Source organism: Triticum urartu, chromosome 5A (genome assembly GCF_056163025.1).
Source record: "Triticum urartu cultivar PI428250 chromosome 5A, HENAU_Tu73, whole genome shotgun sequence".
Lineage (NCBI taxonomy): Eukaryota > Viridiplantae > Streptophyta > Magnoliopsida > Poales > Poaceae > Triticum > Triticum urartu.
Window position 1 is genome coordinate 36,859,721 of NC_141877.1, and position 14,604 is coordinate 36,874,324.

Here is a 14,604-nt window from a genome sequence, read left to right on the forward strand (position 1 = left end):
GCTTGATCCATGCTTAAAAACATGTTTTAAGCTTTTGAAAAGCATGGTTGAAGCTTTTAAAAAACATGGTTGAATCTTTTTGAAAATATGGTTGAAGCTTTTAGGAAACATGTTTGAAGCTTTAAGAAAACATGTTTAGAAGATTTCTGAAAAGCATGGTTGCAGCTTTTTAAAAACATGGTTGAAGCTTCTGTAAACAAGGTTGCAACTTTTAGGAAACATGGTTGAAGCTTTTGAAAACTTGGTTGTAACTTTTTCAAAGTATGGTTGAAACTTTTTCAAAATATGGTTGCAGCTTTTAGGAAACATGGTTGAAGCTTTTTGCAAACATGGTTGAAGCTTTTTAAAACATGGTTGAAGCAAAATAACAAGTTTGAAAAGGAAAAAGCCTTGAATGATTTAAAGTGTTGATTTAGTTGTACAGCAAAAGTTGGGAAAGGAAGCATATTTACATTATGCTTCCAGCAAAAATATTGTAGGGATGTAGCTAATTTGCAGGTAAAAAGTATATTTTGGCTCTGCAACAAATCTAACAGAAGGTTGTAGCTATTTCCTGTGAGCTTCCAGCAATTTAAGTGTGTGACAAAAAATAGCATTCACATATTATTTTTCAGAAAATATGTTTTGAGGGGGAAAATGCACAGAGATTCCCTTGAAACTTCAATGGATGAAGTTTGAAATATTTTCATATTTCAGAACCAGTGAAACAAAAAACAATTGTCAACGCATGATCATGTTGGCAAACAGAAGAACGCATCCATTAAAAACATAAGTGCATCATCCAAATATCAAGTTATCATCGGTTTACATACCAAAAGGACACATGTTTACTGGAGGTATCAACAGTTTACATACGAACGCGCACTACTCTAATCCTATCAGAACGCTACCACCTCGGACATGATCTAGAACTAACGAAGAAACAAGCTTGTTCGTCTTGAACCTTCCAGAAAATCAAGCCGCCAACTCATCGTTGAACACCCGCTCCTTTGGGGCGTTGTTCATTGGGTGGCTGAAAAGGTTGTATGCCACATCGATGCGGTATCGCGCCATGTCTTCCTGTAAAAAATGAATGCAAAAAGTAAGCAAGTATGATACTAGTTATTCTTGAGTTGCATGAGTGATGAATGCAAAAAGTTCACATCCATCCACCACAAAAAATTGATATGGATGTAGCAAAATTATGATATGGATGAAGCAAAAGCAGAATGTAGTTGTAGCACACTAGACATATGGATGTAGCTAAAAAAGCCTAGTAGGTACAAACTTGAACCACATATGAAGCAACAACAAAACATGGTATTCTTCTGTTGCATGAGTATTGAAAACAAAGAAAGTAGATTGTAACAAAATGACAAGGCAAAAAATTAAAAATGTGTACCTGCTTGAACTCTCTCATTGACTTCCCATCATAGTTCTCCACATACTTGAGCCCAAAAAAACCACAATCACATCTATGAGATAAAAAAAGTTCTCCATCATACTTCCCATGCGTAGTTGAAAAAACAAAATGTTGAAATGGAACACATGATTGAAGCAAAATTCAAAAAGAAAACTCACAGGGTATCTTGCTTTGGGTAATCCTCTAGGTCAACACGGGCAAAGGATCCAACATTGACATTGAATTCGCTGCACTCTTGTGCGAGGGTTGCAAAGTTTGTGATCTAGCACTGAAAACACACACAAAAGTTTCAAAAATAAAATGAGGTGTGTAAAGATGACAACAGGGCATTTATGTAGATGAATCTGAAGGCTAAACATAAAAAATTAGAGAGCATGAGCATACCAGGTTATTGGCTTGCTTCTTCAAAGGAGATTGTTTTCCTTTTGAATGGATTGAGTCAAATACAATCCACTGCTTGTGAAGCAAGTTTGCGCAAACAACTATCCAATGGCGATCATGAACAATTGTGAAAAACAGCTGCAAAAAACAAAAGAAAGGCGAAAAGGTGCTCAGAACATGTAAAAAATGTTACAGCCGCGTCACATCATTGGATCATATTTGGAAGTTATTTGTGGTGTGGAACAAAAGAAAGCTTCGTGAAACTTACGAGGTTAAACTTTTGAACCTTGAACACTTTCATAGCCCTTTCAAGCTCAGCCATGAGTTTTGCTGGTTGGAAAGTTGATGGGTCTTGTTTTAGTAGGATCTACTTGAAAGATACAACAAAATGGTTAGTGTGTGTTGCAACGAAAATGTGAAAAGAAAGAAAAGAATGAAGCATTGCTTGTTTTTACAAAAACTTACCCCCGCGTGGACTGAGAAAATGTATTTCTTCAGCTCTGGTTCTTTTGCTGCACGGGATGCAATGTTGTTCATCTCGATACATAGTGACATGACCTCATCATTCATATCCCCAAGAGGCTTGAAGCATACAAGGAATTTCTTGTATCCAATGTAAAAACCACCTAGCTTGATGAAAGGTGTCCTGTTACCATAGATGCAACCAAAATGAATCATTTGTTTCGAGCAGAAAAAATAAAAAAATAGAAAGCAAAAACAGATAAGGCTTAGGTAGCTCACACTTGTTCATTGGGTTGTGATTTTCTCAATGGTTTCCCATGTTTTACAAACCTCTCATACATTTCTGCAGCCTTGTCGACCTTTTGCTTCTTTGCCTTGGTATTTTTTATGGCTGGAACTTTGGCCATCCTCTTCTTCCTAGTGTTCTTGTCATGTGTGCTAGGGCCACTGCTTGCATCAGCAAAATGCTCTTCTGTAGCGACCATCTTAAGAGTTGTAGCAAAAAAATACAAATGGATGAGTTTGCAAGAGATTGTACAAAAAGAATTTGCTGGAATCACACAAATGTGAAAAAATGATATGGAGAAAAACAAAAAGAAATGATGCAAGATGAAGGAAGCATACTTGGGCTGTCATCATCGTCTGAAACAGGAAACACGGGGATGTTTGCATAGATGGGGCTGACTGTGCTCTTCTTAATTATAGGCTCATCCGTGGAATGCATCATCTCATAGTCTTCGGAGCCCTTTGGGAACAACTCACAGGATGGCTCGTCGTCCCAAATGCCGGCTGTCGCACTCCTGGGTGCATCATAGAAGAGTGGGGGGCTGTGAGGTGAGGCGTTGCCTTCCATCTCGAAACTCACTCTTTGTTGCTCACAAGTTTCCGCAGCCTCTGTTGCAACTTCTAGGTTCAATCCGGTGACTTCATCCTTGTTGATGCTAGGTGTTGTACCTTGAGCTTGAGCTTGAGCACCAATGTCGGCATTTGCAGCTTTAGCATCATTCTCTTTTCCGCGCCATTCGTCCATGATAGGTGCTTCAAAGGAAAAGTTGGGTTCATCGGTAGCTGTGATGGCGTCTCCAACATCACGAAGGAGAGCAGCCATCCGGTTGCACTGCAATTCCTTTAAACACTGTCCAAACTTGCCTACTACACCATCCACCTCTGCTGCAAAAATACCCTTGTGCTTGTCGTAGAGCATTTGAAACTGAGTTGGTACCTACAAGAAGGCAAGTGGCCAACATTTTTAGTGACAAGTATATCCAGATTTTGAGAAGTATGGATGTAAAAAAACACAAATGTGGGTGTAGCACATTAGAGGTATGGATGAAGCGAGAAACAAGTAGGTGTGCTGCTGTGTCACTATGTATCAAATAAACAGTGTGATTGTAGCAATTTACTGTCATGGATGAAGCATAAAAAACAAATGGTCTATACCTCTAGGTAACAAATTATTGATATGGATGTAGCAAAATTATGATATGTTTGAAGCAAAAACAGAATGTAGTTGTAGCACACTAGACATATGGATGCAGAAAAAAAGCCTAGTAGGTATGAACTTAAACCACATATGAAGCAAAAACAGAACATGGTTGTAGCACATCAGAATGAGGGATGCAACAAACAAAATATACACTTGCAACTGGGTATAGTAAATAATGCAAAGCCAAAGGCAAACAGGAAATGAATACAAAGAAAAAGATAGTGTAGATGGGGGAAAAGTACCCTTAGATCTTGCATGCTAGGGAATGATTGCTGCAGCCAATCGTTGAGCGAGGATGATAGGTGTGGTTCAGCTTCAACATTTTGTTAAGCCTCGTTTGATTGAGAGTCCTTTGCTTGAATTTCAGCACCTTGAATTTGGCTTCCTTGGCCACTAGTTCCTTGGCCACTGATACGTCTCCAACGTATCTATAATTTTTGATTGCTCCATGCTACTTTATCTACTATTTTGGACTATATTGGGCTTTATTTTCCACTTTTATATTATTTTTGGGACTAACCTATTAACCGGAGGCCCAGCCCAGAATTACTGTTTTTGCCTATTTCAGTATTTTGAGGAAACAGAATATCAAACGGAGTCCAAACGGAATGAAACCTTCGGGAACGTGATCGTCTCACCGAACGTGATCCAGGAGACTTGGACCCTACTCCAAGAAGTTTCCGGGGAGGTCACGAGGGTGGAGGGCGCGCCCCCCTGCCTCGTGGGCCCCTTGGAGCTCCACCGACGTGCTCCTTCCTCCTATATATACCTACATACCCCCATTAGACCAGAGAGGGAGCCAAAAAACCTAATTCCACCGCCGCAACTTCCTGTATCCACGAGATCCCATCTTGGGGCCTGTTCCGGAGCTCCGCTGGAGAGGGCATCCATCACGGAGGGCTTCTACATCAACACCATAGCCCTTCCGATGAAGTGTGAGTAGTTTACTTCAGACCTTCGGGTCCATAGCTAGTAGCTAGATGGCTTCTTCTCTCTTTTTGGATCTCAATACAATGTTCTCCCCCTCTCCCGTGGAGATCTATTCGATGTAATCTTCTTTTTGCGGTGTGTTTGTTGAGACCGATGAATTGTGGGTTTATGATCCAACTTTTCTATGAATAATATTTAAATCTTCTCTGAATTCTTTTATGTATGATTGTTTATCTTTGCAAGTCTCTTCGAATTATCCGTTTGGTTTGGCCAACTAGATTGGTAGTTCTTGCAATGGGAGAAGTGCTTAGCTTTGGGTTCAATCTTGCGGTGTCCTTACTCAGTGACAGAAAGAGTTGCAAGGCACGTATTGTATTGTTGCCATCGAGGATAACAAGATGGGGTATTTATCATATTGCATGAATTTATTCCTCTACATCATGTCATCTTGCTTAAGGCGTTACTCTGTTTTTAACTTAATACTCTAGATGCATGCTGGATAGTGGTCGATGAGTGGAGTAATAGTAGTAGATGCAGGCAGGAGTCGGTCTACTTGTCACGGACGTGATGCCTATATACATGATCATACCTAGATAACCTCATAACTATGCTCAATTCTATCAATTGCTCAACAGTAATTTGTTCACCCACCGTAGAATATCTATGCTCTTGAGAGAAGCCACTAGTGAAACCTATGGCCCCCGGGTCTATTCTCATCATATCAATCTCCATTACTTTATTTTACTTGTTTTGCTTTTACTTTTCACTTTGCATCTTTATACCAAAAATACCAAAAATATTATCTCTATCAGATCTCACTCTCGTAAGTGACCGTGAAGTGATTGACAACCCCTAAGCGTTGGTTGCGAGTTGCTACCGTTTTGTGCAGGTACGAGGGACTTGCGCGTGACCTCCTACTGGATTGATACCTTGGTTCTCAAAAACTGAGGGAAATACTTACGCTACTGTGCTGCATCACCCCCTCCTCTTCGGGGAAAACCAACGCTAGCTCGAGACGTAGCAAGAAGGATTTCTGGCGCCGTTTCCGGGGAGGCCTACGCCAAGTCAAGTCAAGATTTACTCTCCCGTCAACGAGCCATTTCTAGCGCCGTTGCCGGGGAGGCCTACGCCAAGTCAAGTCAAGATTTACTCTCCCGTCAACGAGCCATTTCTGGCGCCGTTGCCGGGGAAGCCTACGCAAAAGTCAACATACCAAGTACCCATCACAATCTCTATCTCTCGCATTACATTATTTGCCATTTGCCTCTCGTTTTCCTCTCCCCCACTTCACCCTTGCCGTTTTATTCGCCCTCCTCTTTTTCCCTTTGCCTTTTGTTTGCTCGTGTGTTAGTTTGCTTACCTGTCGCTATGTCGAATTCCTTATCTTCTCCATTATCTCCCGAGAATGAAGTGCTAAATTTTAAACAAAGGGAGGGAGAAAATCTAAAAGATGCTTGGTATAGAATTTGCAATGCTCAAAATAGATCTACCAGAAAGCAATCTACTTCAGTCCTTCTTCGCAATTTTTATGTAGGTGCTAATGCTTGGTATAGATATATCCTTGATACCATTACCAGAGGGAATTTTTTGGGTAGCCATACTTTTGATTCCTATAATGTTTTAATAGATTTATTTGGCTCACCTCCCCTTTTGGTTAATGGAACTGTGTTAACCTTGGAGCATGTTATGCAAAGGCTTGAAATTATTGAAAACAAAGTTGCTACCATTGAATCCATTGAAAATCTAGATAAAAAGATTCATAATCAAATTACTCAATATGGATCTAAGGTAGGAATGACTTTGAAAAATATTAAGGAGAAGGAACCCATGGTTAATGAAAAATAAATCTAGACTCTACTCGAATCGATAAACTTGAGGGTATCATTACCAACTTGGGAACTGTTTTTTCTTCCGTAAAAAGTACTCCTAGTCCTCCCACTAAAATTTCCAAGTTTATGTATGTTCCTAAAAATAAGGGTGAATCATCTAGTAAGGAAAATGCGGATCTTAAATCTATAAGTATTCACCCCGATCTTTTTACAATCATTAAGGAACCATTTGCCACGAATGAATTTTTCGATCTTATGCCTAAAAGTTTGATAAGCACTAGAAAGAAAGAAAATTCTAAAGGAGGTGGATGCCTCATTGAAGAATTGCCTACCAAAGATGGCAATAACTAGATCTATCCTTACTTTTATGCCTAGCTAGGGGCGTTAAACGATAACGCTTGTTGGGAGGCAACCCAATTTTATTTTGTGTTTTTTGTTTTTGGTTCTGTTTAGGAATAAATAATCCATCTAGATTCTGTTTAGATGTGGTTTTATCTTTTAATTAGTGTTTGTGCCAAGTTAAACCTATTAGATCTTCTTGGAAGATAGTTATTTGATCTTGCTGTAATTTCCAGAATCTTTGCGCTCAGTGCCCGAATTGTCAAAAATCACCAGAACGTGATAAAATAGTGATTCCAATTGCTGATGATCAATAAACAAATTTCCCAGGTCTTCTAATTTTGGTAGAATTATTTGGGTTCCAGAAGTTTGCGTTAGTAACAGATTACTACAGACTGTTCTGTTTTTGACAGATTCTGTTTTGCGTGTGTTGTTTGCTTATTTTGATGAATCTATGGCCAGTAAAGTATTTTATAAATCATAGAGAAGTTGGAATACAGTAGGTTTAACACCAATACAAATAAATAACAAGTTCACTACAGTACCTTAAAGTAGTCTTTTGTTTTCTTTCTCTAACGGAGCTCACGAGATTTCTATTGAGTTTTGTGTTGTGAAGTTTTCAAGTTTTGTGTGAATTCTTTTGATGGATTATGGAACAAGGAGTGGCAAGAGCCTAAGCTTGGGGATGCCCATGGCACCCCCAAGATAATCCAAGGACACCAAAAAGTCAAAGCTTGGGGATGCCCCGGAAGGCATCCCCTCTTTCGTCCACTTCCATCGGTAATTTACTTGGAGCTATATTTTTATTCACCACATGATATGTGTTTTGCTTGGAGCGTATTGTATTATTTGTGTATTTGCTTGTTAGTCTACCACAATCATCCTTGCTGTACACACCTTTTGAGAGAGCCATGTATGAATTGAAATTTGTTAGAATACTCTATGTGCTTCACTTATATCTTTTGAGCTTGATAGTTTACTCTATGTGCTTCACTTATATCTTTTTGAGCGTGATAATTTTTGCTCTAGTGCTTCACTTAGATCTTTTAGAGCACGGTGGTGGGTTGTTTTAAAGAAACTTGATCTCTCATGCTTCACTTAGATTATTTTGAGAGTCATTAATAGCATGGTAATTTGCTTAATGTTAATATACTTGGTATTCAAGATATGTGAAAATTTCTTTTTAGTGGGTTGAATACTAAGATAAGTTTGATGCTTGATAATTGTTTTGAGATATGGAGGTGATAATATCATAGTCGTGCTAGTTGAGTAGTTGTGAATTTGAGAAATACTTGTGTTGAAGTTAGCAAGTCCCGTAGCATGCACGTATGGTTAAAGTTGTGTAACAAATTTGAAACATGAAGTGTACCTGGCTTGTGCATCCTTATGAGTGGCGGTCGGGGACGAGCGATGGTCTTTTCCTACCAATCTATCCCCCTAGGAGCATGCGGGTAGTACTTGATTTTTGATGACTTCTAAATTTTTGCAATAAGTATATGAGTTCTTTTGACTAATGTTGAGTCCATGGATTATACGCACTTTTACCTTTCCGCCATTTGCTAGCCTCTTCGGTACCGTGCATTGCCCTTTCTCACATTGAGAGTTGGTGCAAACTTCGCCGCTGCATCCAAACCCCGTGATATGATACGCTCTTTCACACATAAATCTCCCTATATCTTCCTCAAAACAGCCACCATACCTACCTATCATGGCATTTCCATAGCCATTCCGAGATATATTGCCATGCAACTTCCACCATCATCATCATCATCATCATCATGACATGCTTTACTTTTGTCATATTGCCATTGCATGATCTTGTAGTTGACATCGTATTTGTGGCAAAGCCACCATGCATTATTTTTCATACATGTCACTCTTGATTCATTGCACCATCCCGGTACACCGCCGGAGGCATTCATATAGAGTCATATCTTGTTCTAGTATCGAGTTGTAATCATTATGTTGTAATCAATAGAAGTGTGATGATCATCATTATTAGAGCATTGCCCAATCAAAAAAAAGAGAGAGAGAAAGGCCAAAAAGAAAAAAAGAAAGGCCCAAAAAAAGAGAAAAAAAGGGTAATGCTACTATCTCTTTTTCCACACTTGTGCTTCAAAGTAGCACCTTGTTCTTCATGTAGTGAGTCTCATATATTGTGCTTCAAAGTAGCACCATGATTTTCATATAGTGAGTCTCATAAGTTGTCTTGTTCATACTAGTGGGAATTTTTCATTATAGAACTTGGCTTGTATATTCCAACGATGGGCTTCCTCAAAATGCCCTAGGTCTTCATGAGCAAGCAAGTTGGATGCACACCCACTAGTTTTCTTTTGTTGAGCATTCTTAGCTCTAGTGCATCCGTTGCATGGCAATCCCTACTCCTTGCATTAACATCAATTGATGGGCATCTCCATAGCTCATTGATTAGCCTCGTTGATGTGAGACTTTCTCCTTTTTTGTCTTCTCCACACAATCCCCATCATCATATTCTATACCACCCATAGTGCTATGTCCATGGCTCGCGCTCATGTATTGCGTGAAAGTTGAAAAAGTTTGAGATTATTTGAGTATGAAACAATTGCTTGGCTTGTCATCGGGGGTATAGAAGTTGGGAACATCTTTGTGTGACGAAAATGAAGCATAGCCTAACTATATGATTTTGTAGGGATGAACTTCCTTTGGCCATGTTATTTTGAGATGACATAATTGTTTAATTAGTATGCTTGAAGTATTATCATTTTTTATGTCAATATGAACTTTTGTCTTGAACCTTTCGGATCTGAATATTCATACCATGATTAAGAAGATTTACATTGAAATTATGCCAAAGTATCACTCCGCATCAAAAATTCTCTTTTTATCATTTACCTACTCGAGGACGAGCAGGAATTAATCTTGGGGATGCCTGATACGTCTCCAACGTATCTATAATTTTTGATTGCTCCATGCTACTTTATCTACTGTTTTGGACTATATTGGGCTTTGTTTTCCACTTTTATATTATTTTTGGGACTAACCTATTAACCGGAGGCCCAGCCCAGAATTGCTGTTTTTTGCCTATTTCAGTATTTCGAGGAAACAGAATATCAAACGGAGTCCAAACGGAATGAAACCTTCGGGAACGTGATCGTCTCACCGAACGTGATCCAGGAGACTTGGACCCTACTCCAAGAAGTTTCCGGGGAGGTCACGAGGGTGGAGGGCGCGCCCCCCTGCCTCGTGGGCCCCTCGGAGCTCCACCGACATGCTCCTTCCTCCTATATATACCTACATAACCCCATTAGACCAGAGAGGGAGCCAAAAAACCTAATTCCACCGCCGCAACTTCCTGTATCCACAAGATCCCATCTTGGGGCCTGTTCCGGAGCTCCGCTGGAGAGGGCATCCATCACGGAGGGCTTCTACATCAACACCATAGCCCTTCCGATGAAGTGTGAGTAGTTTACTTCAGACCTTCGGGTCCATAGCTAGTAGCTAGATGGCTTCTTCTCTCTTTTTGGATCTCAATACAATGTTCTCCCCCTCTCCCGTGGAGATCTATTCGATGTAATCTTCTTTTTGCGGTGTGTTTGTTGAGACCGATGAATTGTGGGTTTATGATCCAACTTTTCTATGAATAATATTTGAATCTTCTCTGAATTCTTTTATGTATGATTGTTTATCTTTGCAAGTCTCTTCGAATTATCCGTTTGGTTTGGCCAACTAGATTGGTAGTTCTTGCAATGGGAGAAGTGCTTAGCTTTGGGTTCAATCTTGCGGTGTCCTTACTCAGTGACAGAAAGAGTTGCAAGGCACGTATTGTATTGTTGCCATCGAGGATAACAAGATGGGGTATTTATCATATTGCATGAATTTATTCCTCTACATCATGTCATCTTGCTTAAGGCGTTACTCTGTTTTTAACTTAATACTCTAGATGCATGCTGGATAGTGGTCGATGAGTGGAGTAATAGTAGTAGATGCAGGCAGGAGTCGGTCTACTTGTCACGGACGTGATGCCTATATACATGATCATACCTAGATAACCTCATAACTATGCTCAATTCTATCAATTGCTCAACAGTAATTTGTTCACCCACCGTAGAATATCTATGCTCTTGAGAGAAGCCACTAGTGAAATCTATGGCCCCCGGGTCTATTCTCATCATATCAATCTCCATTACTTTATTTTACTTGTTTTGCTTTTACTTTTCACTTTGCATCTTTATACCAAAAATACCAAAAATATTATCTCTATCAGATCTCACTCTCGTAAGTGACCGTGAAGTGATTGACAACCCCTAAGCGTTGGTTGCGAGTTGCTACCGTTTTGTGCAGGTACGAGGGACTTGCGCGTGACCTCCTACTGGATTGATACCTTGGTTCTCAAAAACTGAGGGAAATACTTACGCTACTGTGCTGCATCACCCCCTCCTCTTCGGGGAAAACCAACGCTAGCTCGAGACGTAGCAGCCACTAGGTGCTACAGCACCAACTCCCTGCCCACTGGCTGCTTCAGCACCAACTTCCTGTCCCGCGAGTTGTGCTGCATAGGGGGTGTTGCACAAACTCCGTATCTAGGAAAACAAAACATGAGTGGCGGAAATAAGAAGGCTGCCATAACCTAAATGTAAAAGCAAAGATTGCTACATGCAAATTCAGTGAGCAAAAAACAGGGGGGGTCTTAATACTCCATTGGCAAAGGAAAATACATAGGCGGGATGTAGCAAAATTACTTGGGTTTGTTTCCCGTAGAAAGGTTGGACAAGAGTGAGCTTGTTCTTGTCAACTTTATCCAACCAATCAAAATTCTTTTGAAAAACAAAACGTATCCTCGGCACGGAATAATCAATGGCATGCTCATTTGGGAGGCCAGCCGGAATATCAATATGATCCATGTATATGATCTGCATAGAATGGAAAAGGACATTAGCCAACAAAAACATAAATGCGAGCTATAGAAATGTATATAAGGTTTCATGCAGCAAAGAAAAAAATGCATGTATTTCATAATGTTGCGTTGCATACCGCTAACATGGGAAGGCATGAAGCGATCTGAAACTCAGCTGCTTTTTCTGTATTTGCTTGCATCCTCTTCTTCTCTTGAAAGACTCCAACCTCCTCCATCACTCGTGCCAACAAGTGCTCATCCCAAGCGAATTCATGCACCTAAGACATATCTTCCAAGGAAGCTAGATACTCAAGATTCACCATATTGCCAGTGCCTGGGCACAAAACTGTTGCCAACGCAAGGAGTGTCCAATTCCTATTTATCATAACCACGTCCTCATCGCTGCAACTAGTGAGCAACTTGACAACATGGGTGATTGGAGCCCTATTCCCCTCCTTGTAGATGCTGCGAAGATCATGTTCATCACTCTTCTTAAGAAGCTTCACGGGTCTATCACCGGATGGCACGTTGAAAATCCTTTTCACCATGAGCTTGCTGAAGGTGATGGACTTGTTCTTGTGTTTGAACTCAGAGAGTATGTGATTCGTGTTCATCACAACAAACTCAATGAGCTCATGGGGCACCTTGAAAGACCAGATGTCCAACAAGTCTCCCAACGGTCCCTCCCTTATGATTCTCTGTTTTTCTGGTGTTACTTGCTTCCCAATCTCAGCCAGCCTTTTTGAGTTAAACCTTGACTTAAAGCCACATAGATTGCCTTTCTTCTTGATCTTCTTCTTAACCTTCTTACTCCCTTCATTCTCACCAGCGGTGCCTGCGACATCTACAAAAAGGAAAAAAAAACAAGTCAATAAAACCCTAAAACTGCATCATCAGTAGCTAGGAAAAAACATACAAGAACACCTAAAAATCTGTAAAACCTATGAAACATACAAGCACACATAAAAATGTACAGAATAAAACATTGCACTCTAAAATTAGCATTTATACAAGTACGTCTGCTATAGAATAAAACCTAGGAGATTTTGCAGCACCAAGAAACCTATTTACAAATTTACATGGCAAACAAGGATGCCTCTATGCGGTGTGTGATTCCTTCAGGATCTCAAACAAGTTAATTTCCAGCGTCATTCTATTCAGCGCTGGAGCTTGAGATACATAAGTAAGAGTTCACATGTTTCGTGTAACTCTGCTGCTGCGAACACGCGTTCGGCGCAAGGCCGGTCATAACTCCGTCACTCCGTGTAAGCTACTGGTAAATCCGCCGCATAAGATTCATGTTCAGAGATGAATTCATTTCTGTTCGTTCTAGTTTCAGCAATCAAATCTGAAATGATCCTCGATTCAGAAGCAGGGGTATTGGGCTGCGGAGTTCAAACTTGGTTCATCATACGCAAAAAAAAGGTTCGGAATACATATTGATCTAGTACATTTGCTAGTAAACTCTAGTACTCCTACATGCTTGCAGATGATGATCTTAGACAAAGTGCACGTACATTTGCAAAAGTACAAAGTTGGTTTCGGTCGTATATACAACACAAAAACACAAACACAGCAGTGTGCATGCATCTTCACATGGTGATCTGAAGTTTACTCTATTCTACTGTATCATCTAAAACAAAATGTTCCTCACAAATTCCCCTCGGAAGTGTCCAGTGACCATTTAAACATAGCAATACCATTTCCCTGTATCCAATAGTTCGTGGATGAACAAAATCCCAAATCCTCCCAAATCCTAATCCCAATCCCATCCCAAATCCCTAGTGAACACAAGATTCAAATCCACCACCCCGGCCCCTCCATCTGCCCGCGGGAACACCACCCGCCCCCTCCCTCTGCCCACGGGAACACCATGTTGGAAATATGCCCTAGAGGCAATAATAAAATGGTTATTATTATATTTCTTTGTTCATGATAATTGTCTATTGTTCATGCTATAATTGTGTTATCCGGAAATCGTAATACATGTGTGAATACATAGACCACAACACGTCCCTAGTGAGCCTCTAGTTGACTAGCTCGTTGATCAAAAGATAGTCATGGTTTCCTGACTATGGACATTGGATGTCATTGATAACGGGATCACATCATTAGGAGAATATGTGATGGACAAGACCCAATCCTAAGCTTAGCTCAAAGATCGTGTAGTTCGTTTGCTGTAGCTTTTCTGAATGTCAAGTATCATTTCCTTAGACCATGAGATTGTGCAACTCCCGGATACCGTAGGAATGCCTTGGGTGTGCCAAACGTCACAACGTAACTGGGTGGCTATAAAGGTACATTACAGGTATCTCCGAAAGTGTCTGTTGGGTTGGCACAAATCGAGACTGGGATTTGTCACTCCGTATGACGGAGAGGTATCTCTGGGCCACTCGGTAATGCATCATCATAATGAGCTCAATGTGATCAAGTGGTTGATCACGGGATCATGCATTACGGTACGAGTAAAGTGACTTGCCGGTAACGAGACTGAACAAGGTATTGGGATACCGACGATCGAGTCTCGGGCAAGTAACGTACCGATTGACAGAGGGAATTGTATACGGTTTGATTTAATCCTTGACATCGTGGTTCATCCGATGAGATCATCGTGGAGCATGTGGGAGCCAACATGGGTATCCAGATCCCGCTGTTGGTTATTGACCGGAGAGGCTTCTCGGTCATGTCTGCATGTCTCCCGAACCCGTAGGGTCTACACACTTAAGGTTCGGTGACGCTATGGTTGTAGAGATATTAGCACACGGTAACCAGAAAGTTGTTCGGAGTCCCGGATGAGATCCCGGACATCACGAGGAGTTCCGGAATGGTCCGGAGGTAAAGATTCATATATAGGAAGTCCAGTTTCGGCCATCGGGAAGGTTTCGGGGGTCACCGGTATTGT

General features: G+C 40.6%; 1 pseudogene; it reads right to left on the minus strand.

Moving 5' to 3' along the window:
• Positions 1–1,001: 1,001 nt before the first annotated feature.
• Positions 1,002–14,289, minus strand: LOC147967791 (uncharacterized; annotated as a pseudogene).
• Positions 14,290–14,604: the final 315 nt, after the last annotated feature.